General features: G+C 40.6%; 1 long non-coding RNA gene across 2 annotated transcripts in view; it reads right to left on the bottom strand.

Annotated features, from left to right (window-relative positions):
* LOC105485580 (uncharacterized) overlaps positions 1-5,205 on the bottom strand; it is a 242,176-nt gene extending 236,971 nt beyond the window's left edge. For both annotated transcript variants that reach the window (XR_989682.2, XR_011614756.1), the window contains exons 1-2: positions 5,129-5,205; positions 4,330-4,543 (exon numbers count right to left, since the gene is read on the bottom strand). This is a non-coding gene — a long non-coding RNA (uncharacterized lncRNA). The remainder of the gene's footprint in view (positions 1-4,329; positions 4,544-5,128) is intronic.
* Between the last annotated feature and the right edge of the window lie 6,980 nt (positions 5,206-12,185).

Here is a 12,185-nt window from a genome sequence, read left to right as displayed (position 1 = left end):
GAAGAGGTGTGAAGTGCGATGCAGTCTGTGGCAAATTACAAGTGTGAAGGGGCAGTGCAAGAGACTGGACCCTTCCATAGGAGGCGAGGCAGGGTGATGAACGTAATGATGACCCGACTGTGGAGAAAGTGTTTTTGAACAGTAACTGGTCAGCTTCAAATGCCTGGCCCTCCTAGAGGCAGATCACCTTGGCCCTCCTACAGGCAGAAACACCATCAGGAGGTGGTTGCAGAAGTAAAAGACAAAGGTGATGAGAGACTGAAATGAGGTAGTGGGGGTTGACATAGCAAAAAGAGAAACAAAACAAAAATAAAAAACCTTGAAAAACATTAGGATATAAAAAGAAAATAGAAATGAAAACAGCAATCTATCACCCTCGCTAGGAGTATTTGTATTTCACAGAGGAGGGCCTTGGGTGGTTTTGTGGTGCTGCGGACACAGCACATAGCAGTGTGAGGGGGAAACATCTTTTCTTTCCACTAAGGAGCTATAGCTCAGGTTGACACCCAAGACTGAAGCTTGGAGGCAGGAATTTTTTTTTTTTTTTTTTTTTGTGGTGTTTTATTTTGTTTTAGAGATGAAGTCTCGCTCTGTCGCTCAGGCTGGAGTGCAGTGGTGCAATCTCAGCTCACTGCAAACTCCACCTCCCGGGTTCACACCATTCTGCTGCCTAAGCCTCCCGAGTACCTGGGACTACAGGCTCCCGCCACCATGCCCATCTGAATTGTTTGTATTTTTAGTAGAGACGGGGTTTCACCGTGTTATAGCCAGGATGGTCTCGATCTCCTGACCTCGTAATCCACCCACCTCGGCCTCCCAAAGTGCTGGGATTACAGGTGTGAGCCACCACCCCCCCCCCGACTGCAAAGAGGTTTTTATACCAATAAACTTTCTTATAATCTAAATCACACACACATACACACACACACAAATTGAGCCCCAGAAACAAAGTGGCTAGAGAAAGTCTCGTGAGTGGTCAAAGAATCCTATTTGTGCCATGCACACACCGTCTGTTTGGATGGGATTCTTGCACTTCATGGAATAGACATACTCTTGCATCGAGTACATTTTCTTTGATTTTCAAAATATATCTTTTTATATTGAAAAAAGTACTCCTGTAAGTGCTTACACTAGTAAAATCATAGCTTATGATTCATATGCCTGATTCAGCTTCACTGAATTTTGACTATTTATAGCTGATATATTTTGGGGGCATTTTCTAATTCTTGGTGAATTCTCTCTTCCCATCTTCTTCAGGTCACTGGCAAATAAAATAAAGAACCAAAAAGAAAAAGGAAGAAAACAGACTGTGTATATAAAAGTAATCTAAACTGGTGTTAATTTTTGATGCTTCTATCAGGGTTATTCCTCACTTGCCTTTTCTCATCAAGCCCAGAAGAGGTGATGTCAAGGAGTGGCTACAGACAGCGTTTTTGCTCCACCGCCCACCCCCAGTAATTTCTGTTAGTGCTTCCCTGAAGTAATCCATATACAAGTACAGTGTAAAAATGCAAGTAAAATCATGTGGTTTTGTTTTGTTTTTTTTTTTTTTGCAAACCCAATTACAAGTCTCCCTGGTCCCCACCTCTGACTAGCTTCTATTCCTAAGCCCCTTCTACTAGGTTGAACCATATTGAACAACCCTTTTTATATGTCAAGCACAGTTGACTGTCCTCAATTTCACATGGTTCAAGTTAATATGTAGAAATTCTGGATTCACTGTTACACAGAATGTGTCCCTTCTGAGATCATAGGGAAGAAAAACATTCTAAGCCATTCTTTCCGCCTATGCCACCTGTTATACACCTCTGTGACTCCCCAATTTTTTCTATTCTACTTGAGGATTCTCCCTCCTATAAAGTTTGTGTTGGCTTTGGTGAGAAATAACAAGGAATTCTGAAAAAGGTAGGGGCTTTCTTGGACAAAAAAACAAGGAAGGCCACCTAGAGTCTAGCTTGTATCAGAGTTAGTGCAGGGATGTGGGCTCCTCCTATAGCATCCTAGGACCCCCTACCAAGGTCTGGTGTGGTCTTGCTTTGCTGAGGACACAATGCCACCACATGCGAGTGTGAGAAGATAAGGCATTTTTCTCATACTAGACCTTGGGTTGATATCCAAGACACTGTTCTGGCCCCTGGAGAAAGATTCCCTCCCTCCTGCATAGAGGAGAGATGAGGAAGAATATGGATTTTACAAAATGTGGCCAACAAGAGAAAACTAAAGAGTACAAACTCTGGACACACTGCTGGAAAAATTCATGCCTGTCTTTAATAATCGATAGCTTATGCTGGCTATCATCACAAGCACTGTACGCCTGCAGACTGTGATACAATCAAGCTTTCATTTATATTTATGTGGCCAGGAGGACTCTGTATTTGATGATTTTAAAAGATGCATGGACTCTGTGCTGTTTAATTCTGATATATTGGTCTATTATCTATAAGAGGCCATTGGCTAAATTGTACTATTCACATGAGGGTCCATGATGAAAATTTATCAGAATGATAGAGAAATATTCAGATTTAGTTTTTTCTCAATAGTAAAATTTGAAGACTATAAGCACATCGTGCTTCCAAATGACCATCAGAACTAGATTTAGGAGGACCTCATTCTACAACGAATGCATTATTAAAATAGTTTGTTATGCTGCATTAAAAGGGAAGCAGCTTGACAATTAACAGAGCAGGAAAGATTGGATCCTCAGAATTGCAGCCAATAAAACTATTGTCTTAGGGAGTCAAATTCAGCAAGGCTGGAGGAAGCCTCTAACAGCGAAGGAAACTGGCATTTCTAGGTGGCCTGTCACTAGCAGAGTCATCTAAGGTTTTATTTTGTTTCAATAACAAAATGTTTATTTAACTTCTGTCACTGCTAACTCAATCTAGACAGGTCACCTCAGTTTCTAAGCCCTTTCATTCATTCAGCATCTATAGGTGAGTTTCCCAGTGTGATAGTTACTGTGATAGGTATGGATTGTCAGAAAGGATACTCACAGTCACTGGCCTGAGGAACCTGACAGTCTGGAGAGAAAATACATAGATCTACTGATTGGTACAACACAATCATTTAGTGATCCTCTTGAAGGAGGCAAGGACAGGCAGGAAATCCCTGATTCTCAGTGGGAATTTCAATAGTATTGAACAAAGGTGTTCTATGGACTGTAAGTCACGCCCTCATCTCAACATCATCACTGTAATGGTGTTCTGTTAAGGAGCAGGGTATGTATCTGCCATTATCTCAAGTAACGGGTTTGCAGTAAATCATTCTTGTGTGATCAGTGGTATGGATTTTCAGGATGCTGGTCTTGGTCAGCAAAGATTATTGACGTATTGGAAGCAACAAAGAGGGGTTTAAAATGCATTAGACTTGGGGTCAGAAGACCTGGGACCTAGTTCCAGCTCTGCCACTCCCTGCCAGTGGGATGCTGGAAAAATCATTCCACTTCCAAGGATCTCAGATATCCTCAGCTGTGCAATGTCAATAGAATATTAAAAGTGACTAGACGTATACATTTCTATGTCTCAATGTGGAACTGAGCCTTTTCCCACTCCCTCTAACTAAATAACTTTAAATGAAGGCAGTTATGGAGAATGTTGACTTTGTCTCAGAGTCAGATTTAGAATTGTGCCCTTAAAACCACATGATAATGCTGATGGAGATTTGTTGTATTTGTACGTTGGTTTTGGGAACTACATATCCATCCATTTGATAGTTATGTATGGAGCACATATTTTGGGGGCTCAGAAACAATGGAAAAAAGACAGAGTCCTTTCTTCCCCTTCAGCAATAAGCATAAAAATGTTCCCGGAATTTAGGTCAAGAATGTCAAGTATCTTCTAGCAGGATGCATAGCTTGCAGCCAGTATCACAAAATACTATATCTGAAACGATCTTAGAGGTCATTTACAAAACACTCATTTTTCATTAGGGGAAAGTGAGACCTAGAGGCATCTTGCTTCCCCAAGTCACTCAGGCTGCTAGCGATATTCTTCCTTTATTCAACAAATATTTGAGCTCCAGACATCTTTGCTAGGTAATGAAAAATCAGTAAGCAAAGTACTTACAAATCTCACAGTCGAATGCTTGCCACAGATAAACATGACTTGGTAGGTGTTATGATCTGGAAACCCATTTTAGAGGAATGTCACAGAAGGCTTTCTTGAAGGAATCAAATCTAGGCTAAGCTCTAAAGGATAAGGAGAAGGCATAGAGCTAGGACTGTGAAGCCTAATTTAGACTTCAACCCTTTCCTACAAGCCAAGACTATAGGAACTACTTTGGGGTTTGCTGCTCAGTAGAAAGTAGGGGATATTCCTGGAGGAGACTTACCTGCTCTCACCTTGTTTGACACAAACTGTCAGCTAGCTCCTAAGAACCTTCTGTCCGTGTTCACTCTGACCCTTTGATTTGATGGTTGGGGTGAGAATAATACAGTGGAAAGGGTGTGTCCTGCGGAGCTGGGTAGATCTGGGTCAATCTCAGCTTCAACAGTGACTACAGCTGTGGCCCATGGGCAGCGCACTGCCCTCTCTGAACCTCCCGGCTGCAAAGCGAGAGAGATACCTCCTTAATAAAGTTGTTCAGTCTTTAATCAAATAATGAATATAAAACAGCCACAGTCTCAGCAGCCAGGCCAGATAAAGAGCCCACAGAGAGTAGCTCTGAAGGGTCAGGAAACTGCAAACACCTGAAATTACAGGCTTCTTGTCAGGGGTGACTAATAGATTTTGCAAAGGAAACAACAAATTCAAGGTCTCTAAACACTAAGAAACTATCTTCTGTTCTGCTCCTCTGCTTCCTCATTATCAATTAAAATTATTATAAACTTTCTTAGTGCTTTATCAAAAGTCTATTAAAAGATATCTCTATCAAGCCTCCATCCCAAGCTCATCACTCCATTGGACTTACTGAGAAAAGATCCAGGAAATAAAACTCAAATGTACAGATTCACTGGTTAGAATCAATTCCTTCAGCCATAACCTGTGAAAAGCAGCACAATTTCTGCTGCTTTGTTCTGGCATAAATTAATTATGGTTTATTCAAATAAATTTTTAATAAAGAACCTAACAAAATTGTAAATATAGGCCCCAGGCATGTTTTAAACAAAAGTACAAGTATTCCATCCTACCTCCTGCTTCAGAGGGGTTCATCCAGAGTGTACAGACACACTGCTCCCCAAAGCAATCCTCTTTGACAAGACACAGAACAAAGCAGGTAAAGATGACATCCGGGCACACAGATCATGCATACTCAATACGTAGTTTCTCTTCAGGAAGCAGAGTTCTGTCTATCACAGTTTCCATCTTCAGAGGACCACCAAAAGCTCTTGGTTGCCTGGTGTGTGCTGCATGTAACTTCCTTTTCACAGCTCCTTCAAACGTTTTGTTAACCATCTCATAAAACTTTGCTCAGGAGGGAAGTGTTAATTTGCAAACTAAACACATTGGACCTGATTGGCAATAGCAAGTAGGTATTTGTAAGTCTGGAAGGCTGATAAAATGCCTGTGATTTCTGACATATGAAATTATTTCCACTCTGGCTTTTCAGAAACACGTATATTAATGGTAATATCAATTCAGTCTTTCCTACTCAGGGATGTTGCATCATCAGCTTTCAGGCTCAGATTTTTACAATCTTAATGATTCCTAACAAATAGGTCTTAATTTCAATTGCAAAAATCCTATAGGGTTTCTTTAACTGCTAGAGAAGCAACCTGCAAGTTGTTTTGCCTCCTATCTTCACAAATGCTAATGTGATCAACAAAAGTTGAAGTAGTCACATGAGAAAGAGTGTAGCACAGTATTTTTCACCCTGAGAAAGCTTCATTGTTTGATTTAATTAATCCGGTTAGTGTACCCTTACAGCTAATGTAAAAACCTATCTTGATGGGTGATTATCCCCACGTAACTTTAATGAAGAGAGTCACAATTTCAGAAATCAACAAGAGTGCACAGAAAGGGAATATTTGGTTATTCTAACCAATGTGGAAAACGACAACTCTAAGTTTTCAAGCTCAGCTGGTATTCTGGTATAATTCACAACTTGCATGTTAGTGCTATCACCGAGCACACATCACCTCAGTGCTCCTAAGTGTTCTTTTGTTCCCTCTCATTGCTCTAGCATGTGGACCCCAGGGTCCACATGCTAGAGCAATAATCTGTACAGTGATGATCAAACTGGGGTACTCACAGCCCTGGCATTACAGAATGATTTCCCAAGGGGTAAAAGAATTCCTATAATTGTCAGAAAATCAATTTCCAGATTCCCAAATTCCATTTACACCTTCTCTTAAATAAGATTTACCTGAGTATACAATGTGTTCACCAATAGCCCTTTTTTCCAACTTTACCAAAAATGAACCATTGCTTCACTCTCAGTGAAAAATTATCAGGTGCCAAAAAAAAAAAAAGAAAAAGTGGAGTCTTCCTTTCATGACTACGCAAGACAGTGTAAGGTCTTAGGGCTTCCCATCATTCCTTATCTTTTATGTACACTTTCCTGAAAAGGATGAAGCTGAGCATTAAAGAGAAATTAGCCCTTTGGACAAAAATTAGAGAGAAATTTGGATCCCTGTTTGGATGTTCTAAATTCAGGTGTACAATAAAGTGGGGTTAAGGATAATAAAAATAAAAATGAAATAAAGTGGGAGTGATGACAATTTTTGTTTAATGACGTTACCTCTTCTATTCTCCTATTATCAAAGAATTCATTATTCACAAGGACAAATCTGTTGACAGCAAGGTAAAAAGGGCATCTGTGGGAAATATTGAACACTAAAAAATAGTTCTTTTTCATATACTTAAATGTAAGCACTTCTTTTACAGCTATTCTTAATGCTCATTCCTAAGACACGTTATTAGCTGGAGAAAAAGCAGTTTCCATCATCCAAAGAAAAGCACCTTCCATTAGCCAAAACAGTATGGGTTAGTGATGCAGATCTTTTAAATGTAAGTGGAATGTTTTCTGGGACTCCAAATTGTTTAAGATAGATTTGATAAAACTCACAGATAAACTTCTATGTAATTACTTTTCAGATTTGGTGTGTGTTATACGTTAAAGTGTTTATTTTAAACTTCATCTTATGAAAAGTTTAACATGTCCCCCTCTTATTAATAAAATATAAAATTATGCTATCTGCCAGACCAATTCATATTTAGCAGTTTACATACCTTTCTTTTTTGTTTCATCTGTGGAACTTTGATTATAGTGTCAAACTAAAAAAATGGTGTTATGTATTCTGTTTATACCCAAATTTTATTAATTATATGTAAAAACCAAACACCAAAATATGAAACGCACATACCACATATGCACACACTGCAAAAGGACTACCCGAGACTGGGTAATTTACAAAGGAAAGAGGTTTAATTGACTCACAGTTCCACATGGCTGGGGAGGCCTCAGGAACCTTACAGTAATGGCAGAAGGGGAAACAAACCCATCCTTCTTCACATGGTAACAAGGAAGAAGTGCCAAACAAAAAGGGGAAAAGCCCCTTATAAAACCATAAGGTTTCTGTATTTTTAAGTAGAGACAGGGTTTCACCATATTGGCCAGTCTGGTCTCGAACTCCTGACCTCAAGTGATCCACCTGCCTTGGCCACCCAAATTGCTGGGATTACAGCCACACATCTGTAATCCCAGCTACTCAGGAGGCTGAGGCAGGAGACTGGGAAACCAAGGTTGCAGTGAGCCGAGATCGCACCACTGCACTCCGGCCTGGGTGACAGAGTGAGACTCTGACTCAAAGAAAGAAAAGAGAGGGGACATTCCAAGATGGCCAATAGGAACAGCCCCAGTCTGCGGCTCCCAGCATGATCAACGCAGAAGACGGTGATTTCTGCATTTCCAACTGAGGTACCTGGTTCATCTCATTGGGACTGGTTGGACAGTGGATGCAGCCCACAGAGAGTGAGCTAAAGCAGGGTGGGGCATTGACTGCACCGGGAAGTGCAAGGGGTTGGGATTTCCGTTTCCTACCCAAGAGAAGCCATAACAGACTACCTGGAAAAATGGGGCACTCCTGCCCAAATACTGTGCTTTTCCCAAGGTCTTAGCAACTGGCAGACAACATGATTCTCTCCTGTGCCTGGATCAGCGGGTCCCACACCCGTGGAGCCTTGCTCACTGCTAGCACAGCAGTCTGAGATTGATCTGCAAGGTGGCAGCCTGGCTGGGGGAGAGGCGTCCACCATTGCTGAGGCTTGACCAGGTAAACAAAGCAGCCAGGAAGCTCAAACTGGGCAGAGCCCATCGCAGGTCAACAAGGCCTACTGCCTCTAGACTCCATCTCTGTGGGCAAGGCAAACCTGAACAAAAGGCAGCAACTTCTACAGACTTAAACATCCCTGACTGACAGCTCTGAAGAGAGCAATGGTTCTCCCAGCACAGATTTCGAGTGGGTCCCTCCTCAAGTGGGTCCCTGACCCCCGTGTAGCCTAACTGGGAGACACCTCCCAGTAGGAACCAACAGACACCTCATATAGGCAGCTGCCCCTCTGGGACAAAGCTTCCAAAGGAAGGATCAGGCAGTAATATTTACTGTTCTGCAATATTTGTTGTTCTGCAGTCACCGCTGGTGATACCCAGGCAAACAGAGTCTGGAGTGGACCTCCAGCAAACTCCAACAAACCTGGAGCTGAGGGACCTGACTGTTAGAAGGAAAACTAATAGAGAAAGGAATAGCATCAACATCAACAAAAAGGTCATCTACACCAAAACTCCATCTGTAGGTCACCAACATCAGAGACCAAAAGTAGATAAAATCACAAAGATGGGGAGAAACCAGAGCAGAAAAGCTGAAAATTCTAAAAATCAGAGCACCTGTCCTCCTCCAAAGTATCATAGCTCCTCACCAGCAATGGAACAAAGCTGGACAGAGAATGACTTTGACGAGTTGACAGAAGTAGGCTTCAGAAGGCCGGTAATAACAAACTTCTCTGAGCTAAAGAAGGATGTTCAAACCCATTGCAAGGAAGCTAAAAACCTTGAAAAAAGATTAGATGAATGGCTAACTAGAATAAACAGTGTAGAGAAGACCTTAAAGGACCTGATGGAGCTGAAAACCATGGCACAAGAACTTCATGACACATGCACAAGCTTCAAATAGCCAATTCGATCAAGTGGAAGAAAGGTTATCAGTGATTGAAGATCAAATTAATGAAAAAGTGAGAAGAGAAGTTTAGATAAAAGGAGTAAAAAGAAATGAACAAAGCCTCTAAGAAATATGGGATTATGTGAAAAGACCAAATCCACATTTCATTGGTGTACCTGAAAGTGATGGGGAGAACGGAACCAAGTTAGAAAACACTCTACAGGATATTATCCAGGAGAACTTCCCCAACCTAGCAAGGCAGGCTAACATTCAAATTCAGGAATTACAGAGAACACCACAAAGATACTCCTTGAGAAGAACAACCCCAAGACACATAATGGTCAGATGCACCAAGGTTGAAATGGAGGAAAAAATGTTAACGGCAGCCAAAGAGAAAAGTCGAGTTACCCACAAAGGGAAGCCCATCAGACTAACAGTAGATCTCTCAGCAGAAACTCTACAAGCCAGAAGAGAGTGGGGGCCAATATTCAACATTCTTAAAGAAAAGAATTTTCAACACAGAATTTCACCTCCAGCCAAACTAAGCTTCATAAGTGAAGGAGAAATAAAATCCTTTACAGACAAGCAAATGCTGAGAGTTGTTGTCACCACCAGGCCTGCCTTACAAGAGATCCTGAAGGAAGTACTAAACATGGAAAGAAACAACCGGTACCACTCATGGCAAACACACACCAAACTGTAAAGACCATCGATGTTATGAAGAAACTGCATCAATTAACAGGCAAAATTATCAGCTAACATCATAATGACAGGATCAAATTCACACATAATATTAACCTTAAATGTAAATGGACTAAATGCCCCAGTTAAAAGACACAGACTGGCAAATTGGATAAAGAGTCAAGATCCATCAGTGTGCTGTATTCAGGAGACCCATCTCACATGCAAAGACGCACATAGGCTCAAAATAAAGGGAAGATCTACCAAGCAAATGGAAAGCAGAAAAAAGCAGGGGTTGCAATCCCTGCACTCAGAGACTACTCTGATAAAACAGCTTTTAAACCAACAAAGATCAAAAGAGACAAGGCCATTACATAATTGTAAAGGGATCAATTCAACAAGAAGACCTAACTATCCTAAATATATATGCACCCAATACAGGAGCACCCAGATTCATAAAGCAAGTCCTTAGATACCTACAAAGACACTCAGACTCCCACAGAATAATAATGGGAGACTTTAACATGCCACTGTCAATATTAGATCAATGAGACAGAAGGTTAACAAGGATATCCAGGACCTGAACCCAGCTCTGCGCCAAGCAGACCTAATATACATCTACAGAACTCTGCACCCTAAATCAACAGAATATACATTCTTCTCAGCGCCATGTCACACTTATTCTAAAATTGACCACATAAATGGAAATAAAGCACTCTTCAGCCAATGTAAAAGAATAGAAAGTATAACAAACTGTCTCTCAGACCACAGTGCAATCAAATTAGAACTCAGGATTAAGAAACTCACTCAAAACCACACAACTGCATGGAAACTGAACAACCTGCTCCTGAATGACTACTGGGTACATAACAAAATGAAGGCAGAAATAAAGATGTTCTTTGAAACCAATGAGAACAAAGACACAACGTACTAGAATCTCTGGGACACATTTAAAGTAGTATGTAGCGGGAAATTTATAGCACTAAATGCCCACAAGAGAAAGCAGGGAAGATCTAATATCTACACCCTAACATCACCATTAAAAGAACTAGAGAAGCAAGAGCAAACACATTCAAAAGTTAGCGGAAGGCAAGAAATAACTAAGATCAGAGCAGAACTGAAAGAGATAGAGACACAAAAAATGCTCCAAAAAAATCAATGAATCCAGGAGCTGGTTTTCGGGGAAAAAAAAAAGAAGAATCAACAAAGTTTATAGACTGCTAGTAAGACTAATAAAGAAGAAAAGAGAGAAGAATCAAATAGATGCAATAAAAAGTGAAACAGGGGATATCACCACCGACCCCACAGAAACACAAACTACGATCAGAGAATACTATAAACACCTCTATGCAAATAAACCAGAAAATCTAGAAGAAATGGATAAATTCCTGGACACATACACCCTCCCAAGACTAAACCAGGAATAAGTTGAATCTCTGAATAGATCAATAACAGGCTCTGAAATTGAGGCAATAATTAATAGCTTACCAACCAAAAAAAGTGCAGGACCAGATGGATTCACAGCCAAATTCTACCAGAGGTACAAAATGGAGCTGGTACCATTCCTTCTGAAACTATTCCAAACAATAGAAAAAGAGGGAATCCTCCCTAACTCATTTTATGAGGCCAACATCGTCCTGTTACCAAAGCCTGGCAGAGACACAACAAAAAAACAGAATTTTAGACCAATATCCCTGATGGCCATTGATGCAAAAATCCTCAATAAAATACTGGCAAACTGAATCCAGCAGCACATCAAAAAGTTTATCCACTGCAATCAAGTCGGCTTCATCCCTGGGATACAAGGCTGGTTCAACATATGCAAATCAATAAATGTAATCCATCACATAAACAGAACCACAACAAAAACCACATGATTATCTCAATAGATGCAGAAAAGGCCTTTGACAAAATTCAACAGCCTTCCATGCTAAACACTCTCAATAAACTAGGTATTGATGGAATGTATCTCAAAACAATAAGAGCTATTTATGATGAACCCATAGCCAATATCATACTGAATGGGCAAAAACTGGAAGCATTCCCTTTAAAAACAGTTGTAAGACAAAGATGCCTTCTCTCACCACTCCTATTCAACATAGTGTTGGAAGTTCTGGCTAGGGCAATCAGGCAAGAGAAAGAAATAAAGCGTATTCAATTAGGAAAAGAGGAAGTCAAATTGTCCCTGCTTGCAGATGACATGATTGTATGTTTAGAAAACCACATCATCTCAGCCCAAAATCTCCTTAAACTGATAAGCAACTTCAGCAAAGTTTCAGGTTACAAAATCAATGTGTAAAAATCACAAGCATTCCTATACACCAATGACAGACAAACAGAGCCAAATCATGAGTGAAGTCCCATTCACAATTGCTACAAAGAGAATAAAATACCTAGGAATCCAACTTAC

This window comes from Macaca nemestrina, chromosome 16 (assembly GCF_043159975.1).
Source record: "Macaca nemestrina isolate mMacNem1 chromosome 16, mMacNem.hap1, whole genome shotgun sequence".
In the NCBI taxonomy this organism is placed as follows: Eukaryota; Metazoa; Chordata; class Mammalia; order Primates; family Cercopithecidae; genus Macaca; species Macaca nemestrina.
This window is presented reverse-complemented; position numbering and strand designations above follow the sequence as displayed.